We start from the raw sequence: 5472 nt of genomic DNA on the forward strand, positions 1-5472 counted from the left end.
TGTATGAGAGAAGTATGACGATGGTGAGATGTGCTGTAGGTCAGACAGAGGAGTTCAAGGTGGAGGTGGGACTACACCAAGGATCAGCTTTGAGTCCTTTTTTGTTTGCTATGCTGATGGACAGGCTGACAGACGAGGTAAGACAGGAATCTCCCTGGACAATGATGTTTGCGGATGACATTGTAATCTGCAGTGAGAGTAGAGAGCAGGTGGAGGAACAGCTAGAGAGGTGGAGGTTTGCTCTGGAAAGAAGAGGCATGAAGGTCAGTCGTAGTAAGACAGAATACATGTGTCTGAACGAGAGGGATCAAGGTAGAAGCGTTAGGTTACAGGGAGCTGAGGTGAAGAAGGTGCAGGAGTTTAAGTACTTGGGGTCAACAGTTCAGTGTGATGGGGAGTGTGGAAAAGAGGTGAAGAGGCGAGTGCAGGCAGGTTGGAGCGGGTGGAGGAAAGTGTCAGGAGTGTTGTGTGACAGAAGAGTGTCAGCAAGACTCAAAGGAAAGGTGTACAAGACAGTGGTGAGACCAGCTCTGCTCTATGGGTTAGAGACGGTAGCAGTGAGACAGAGACAAGAGGCTGAGATGGAGGTAGCGGAGATGAAGATGTTGAGGTTCTCCTTAGGAGTGACCAGGTTAGACAGGATAAGGAACGAGTACATCAGAGGGACGGCTCATGTTGCCTGTGTTAGCGACAAAGTCAGAGAAGCCAGACTGAGATGGTTTGGACATGTTCAGAGGAGGGATAGTGGATATATTGGTAGAAGGATGTTGGAGATGGAGCTGCCTGGCAGGAGGGCAAGAGGACGGCCAAAGAGGAGATATATGGATGTCTTGACAGAGGACATGAAGTTGGCTAATGTTAGGGTAGAAGATGTCCATGATAGAGTGAGGTGGAAAACGATGATTCGCTGTGGCGACCCCTGATGGGAAAAGCCGAAAGAGAAAGAAGAAGATTCTTATGTGGCAGCCATCAATGCTCCCCACGCCCTTTTGGAAGGTGGAGGACTCAGCGAGCTGCTATAAAACCAGAGGTGACTAATGGCAGTTCATTCCCACTGGATGCTGGGTGACCCTGCTCATCAGCTGGAGGATGCGGTCTGCCGTCCTGTGGACAACGTCACTCACAGTGGACCGTGGCATGTCAAAGGCCCTGGCTACCACACTGTATGATGTGCCACATGCCAGCCAGAAAAGAAACACCAGGACCTCAGTCTCCTGTGCCCCCCCCCCCAGAGTGTGAGGAACCCGAAGCTGCTCCACCAGATGCTCAATGGTCCTGCGGGTCAACCGATCTGCGGTTCTGCCGATCTGGTTTTGTGTCGGACTGACCGTCAGCGTGAAGGGCTACGACAGAAACCTTTATGTTGGCAAAGCAGTAGAGACGTGGAAGACCCTGTAAAATAGAAAAATTATTATTTCATTGAGAAAATTAAATCTGATTTTTTTGAATGTTTCATTTTATTTTGATGTCTTACATTTTAGTTTATGACGTATTTATAAATGCTGGAAAATCTCGTGTTTTTTTTTTTTTGGCTGGGTTTTTGGATTTTTATATAAATATTTAAAAATTAAAGTATTTTTGTTTAAAACAAGTGATATGGTTTGACTCTGAATAAAAAATACTAAACTTTGATCTCACAAGTGTTTCATGTAGTTAGACTATACAACTCATAATCCAGTGTTGAAAAAGAATGTTAAACTCTTACCCAGCAGACTGTGTAACCTTGAGCATAATGAGTGACAAATGCTTAAATTGAACTAATAAAAAAACTTTAAGTTTAACTCACAAGTTGTTCATGTCTGGCCAGGGCATCCAGAGTAAATCTTCTGAGACGTCTGCTTCTCCTTGCCATCCTGTGATGGTGCATATCGGCTCGTTTTTGGTTTGATCTCACGAAAAACGGTGGAATTATTGCTAACAGGAACACGGACAGATTCATATATAAAGCTATTTTCAGTAAGGTAGAAGAGAAAACTACAGAAAAAAATGCCTCCTCGCAAGAGCCCGTAAATCGTTCAGCGGCACAAAAATAAATATTGCCATGGAGTAATAACATGGGGGTTTATTTATTAACAAATACATAAAATCACCACCAATGTGTTTGTAATTTTATTATTTATAAATCAGCCACATTTTCCATGATCAGAACACAGCAGATTCATAAATAGTCTTCATAAAATGTTCATATTTATTATATTTTTAATTTGACAAATGGGTGTCATTCTCCGCGTTAAATAGAAGTAGTTCCCCTCCAGACCAGGTGGTGGCGGTAATGCGCCACTTTGTTTCCGTGCCAAGCGCCATTTGAAAACACCCGAAAGAGAAAACTAGTGAGCACAGGTGTCCGAATAGACCTTTTTCACACTTCCGCATTTTTCGACCGGAAATACGTCAATGACGTGTAAAACAACTTCCTGTTAGCGTAGCAGCAGATATGAAGAATGGCAGAGTCGAAGAGTTGCAGTCTCTGTTGCGTTCCAGGCTGTTCGTCTTCCAACCAAAAACAGCCTTACCTTTCATTTCATTATTTTCCTGTGGATCCAAACCTGAAACCCAAATGGATATAGGCGATCCGAAGAGATGAAGGGCATAGTTTTAATGTAAACACAGGTAGCACCCTCTGCTGCCGGCACTTACTAACTTCGCTCCGGGATTGTGGTGCGGCTGCGTCGTTCGTCGCCTGAAGAGTGGTGTTGCCCCGAGTATTTTCCCTTGGAACAACTTTACTGATCCTTTGAGAAGGGAGTCAGAATATGACAGAACCTCAAACGTCAGGCTATGCAGCTAAGCTGTGAAGATACTAGCGACATGGTGGCTAAGCTAAGACAGTAAAGATGGATCACGACTACGTGACACACCCACCTGCAGGTAAGGTTGTTCATAATGTGTTTGGTTAACGTTAGTCAACTATGTGTACCGTTATTGGATACATGCATTTCTACCTGAACAAATTAATATTTATAATAAAAGATGTTCATGCTCTCACCTATTTTAATTACATGTATTTAATCACTTTTGAGCATTTTGTCATTTTGTAATTTCCTTAACAAAAATAAATGAAATGTATTTGTAATTAAATACTTAACATACTTTTCAAAACATGATTACTGTGTTGTGTTGAAAGGTAGCATTAATATATTAAGACTGATTTTTAATTTCTTTATCTTCACAGGTGCTCTGGATGAGGCTTTGGATTACATCCATGACTTAGAAGCCAAGTTCCTTTGCTGGAGCCAGGAGACGATGTCATGGCGGACAAAAGTTCCTCGTTCAAGACCTCCTAACTGACATTGGATCTAAGATCATCATTCCACCTTTTAAGCTTTCAGCTCAATTCAGCAAGGAGGAAACAGAACAAACCGCAGCCATCACCCGCCTCAGAATTATGGTGGAAAGAGTGATCAGTAGGATAAAGTCCTTTCACATCAGGAACTCTCTGTGCCGCTCACACTGATGGGCAGTTTGAATCAGATCTGGCTTAACCGCCGTGTTTTGGCAAATTATCATGGACTTTTTTGTTTTGAAGAGTGAATTAATGTTTGGTATGTAAATAATGTATAATGTGCAAATAGTATGGAAAAATTTAGTGTTTCCACATATTCTTAAAATCTAATTAAATATAATTGTTATATTCGTAATATTTTTCTGTTGAAATGTGACTGACTACACAAAAAAATTAGATGAACAAATAAAACAATTTTGGTCAAAATTGTGCCTCGTTTAATTTTTTGGTATGCAAATAACATCAAACATTTACAATAAAAAATAACATTACAGATCAACAGTAAGACAGAAGGCTGAACTGATTGTTAAAGACAAGATAAGTGTAATTTAAGGTATGCATTCATGCATTTGCCACAATATATATCCAAGTTCTCTTTCATTCCATCTCAGAAACCCATCCAACACAACCATGAGAGGTTGGGGCTGCACCTGGCATAATCTGCTTCCAGATGCCATCATATGGATCTGGCTGTGGTCCTACACAAGAGAAACACAACACACAAAAGTTAGACATAAGTGCATAACTACATTTCAATTTAATTCATTATATCTGCTGTAACCATAATTTGGTTAGTCATAAGATTAAAAAAAAAAAAACTTAACTTGCTCACAAAGCAACAAAAAGTTAATCACCTGTATGCCTTGTACAGTGTGGACCTCTGACCGTCCCTGCCAACTGTTTTGGGTTTTTGCACCATCAGCTCACTAACCGGTTCAGGATGGATTCCCTTATAAGTAAAAGGCAGAAAGCAATTAAAGTCTGTAGTAACTACTTGGGGTGTTTTTATAATAATTTAGAGTTGTTATGGATACACATACGTTCTTAAAAAATAATGACAATATGATCACAAACCCACCTGTGCCATCTTTGCAAGCCACTCGTGCAGGCCAGGGGGGTGGAGCAGCCTGCAGACCCAGCTGTGAATAATGTGCGGTCTGGAACAGGATGGCAACTATGTGATTGCAAAATCCTTTAGCAGCCACACAACTGCAGACGAAAGCTTTCAGGTTGGCACTTTCTGCGTCCAGTGATATCTAGACACAATAAATTATATAGGTTAAAATTAGGACATACTTATGTTGCTACATCAATGTTCAGAATGACATGAAACTATAACTGTCAATAGGGTGACCAGATTTGAGTTTGTAAAAAAGAGGAGTGAAGTGAGTTTGTGAGATATTTCATCGAGAGTAATTGGTGTTCAGAGCTGCATACATGAAGCAAATATAATTACATTTCATCTATGTTCAATGTTATTTTATTATATAAGTATCAAAAGAGAGGACATGTCCAGGAAAAGAGGACTTCTGCTCACCATACTTTCAGAAAAATAATACTAGTAAGTGAAGAAAGTGCCGCAACCGCAGCAAAATGAACACGCATACGGGCAACTTAACATTTCTTATTTACAGCTTCACCAAATTTTTGGGTGTTATGTTAATCTCATGCCTTTTCACTTAAACATACACACAACATATTCACTGCGATGCCTTATATTACAAATTAATAACACCAGGATTTACAGTTGACGTAAACACACAGAGTTACCGGTGATGCGGCTATGGCTAAAGCTAGCTGAAGCTTACCTTGGTAATGGTGGATAAACTCTTCGTGGACGAATTTATATCCCATGTCCAATTTGTTTCCTTTAGTGGACGATTGCATCTTCACACTCTTCATCACATCGGTGCTGGTGAACTTCGGAACACAACTCAGGCTCTTCGAAAACACTCTAGGCTCTGCCATTCCTCCGCCAGCGAAGCACAAACCGGAACTAGGTTTACACGTTGATGATGTACTTCCGGTTTTTGCGAAAAAGGTCTATTGCTTTGAAAATTCAGAGAACTATATAGAGAACTATATAGTGCCGCACTATATAGGGTTTTAGTAGTTAGGGGTTAGGGCGGTAATTCGGACACAGCCAAAGAACATCTGAACTTTTGCAAAGATGGATGTGCGTGTTGTGC

At 41.0% G+C, this 5472-nt stretch overlaps 1 long non-coding RNA gene across 1 annotated transcript; it reads right to left on the bottom strand.

Moving 5' to 3' along the window:
* Positions 1-3697: 3697 nt before the first annotated feature.
* On the bottom strand, positions 3698-5267 carry LOC144983602 (uncharacterized). The gene is made up of 4 exons (XR_013647328.1): positions 5092-5267; positions 4362-4539; positions 4138-4232; positions 3698-3981 (listed from the first exon to the last, which is right to left on the bottom strand). It is a non-coding gene; the product is annotated as an uncharacterized LOC144983602 (long non-coding RNA).
* Positions 5268-5472: the final 205 nt, after the last annotated feature.

Source organism: Oryzias latipes, chromosome 14, assembly GCF_053564925.1.
Source record: "Oryzias latipes strain Hd-rR chromosome 14, Olatipes_Hd-rR_3.1".
NCBI classification, from domain to species: Eukaryota; Metazoa; Chordata; class Actinopteri; order Beloniformes; family Adrianichthyidae; genus Oryzias; species Oryzias latipes.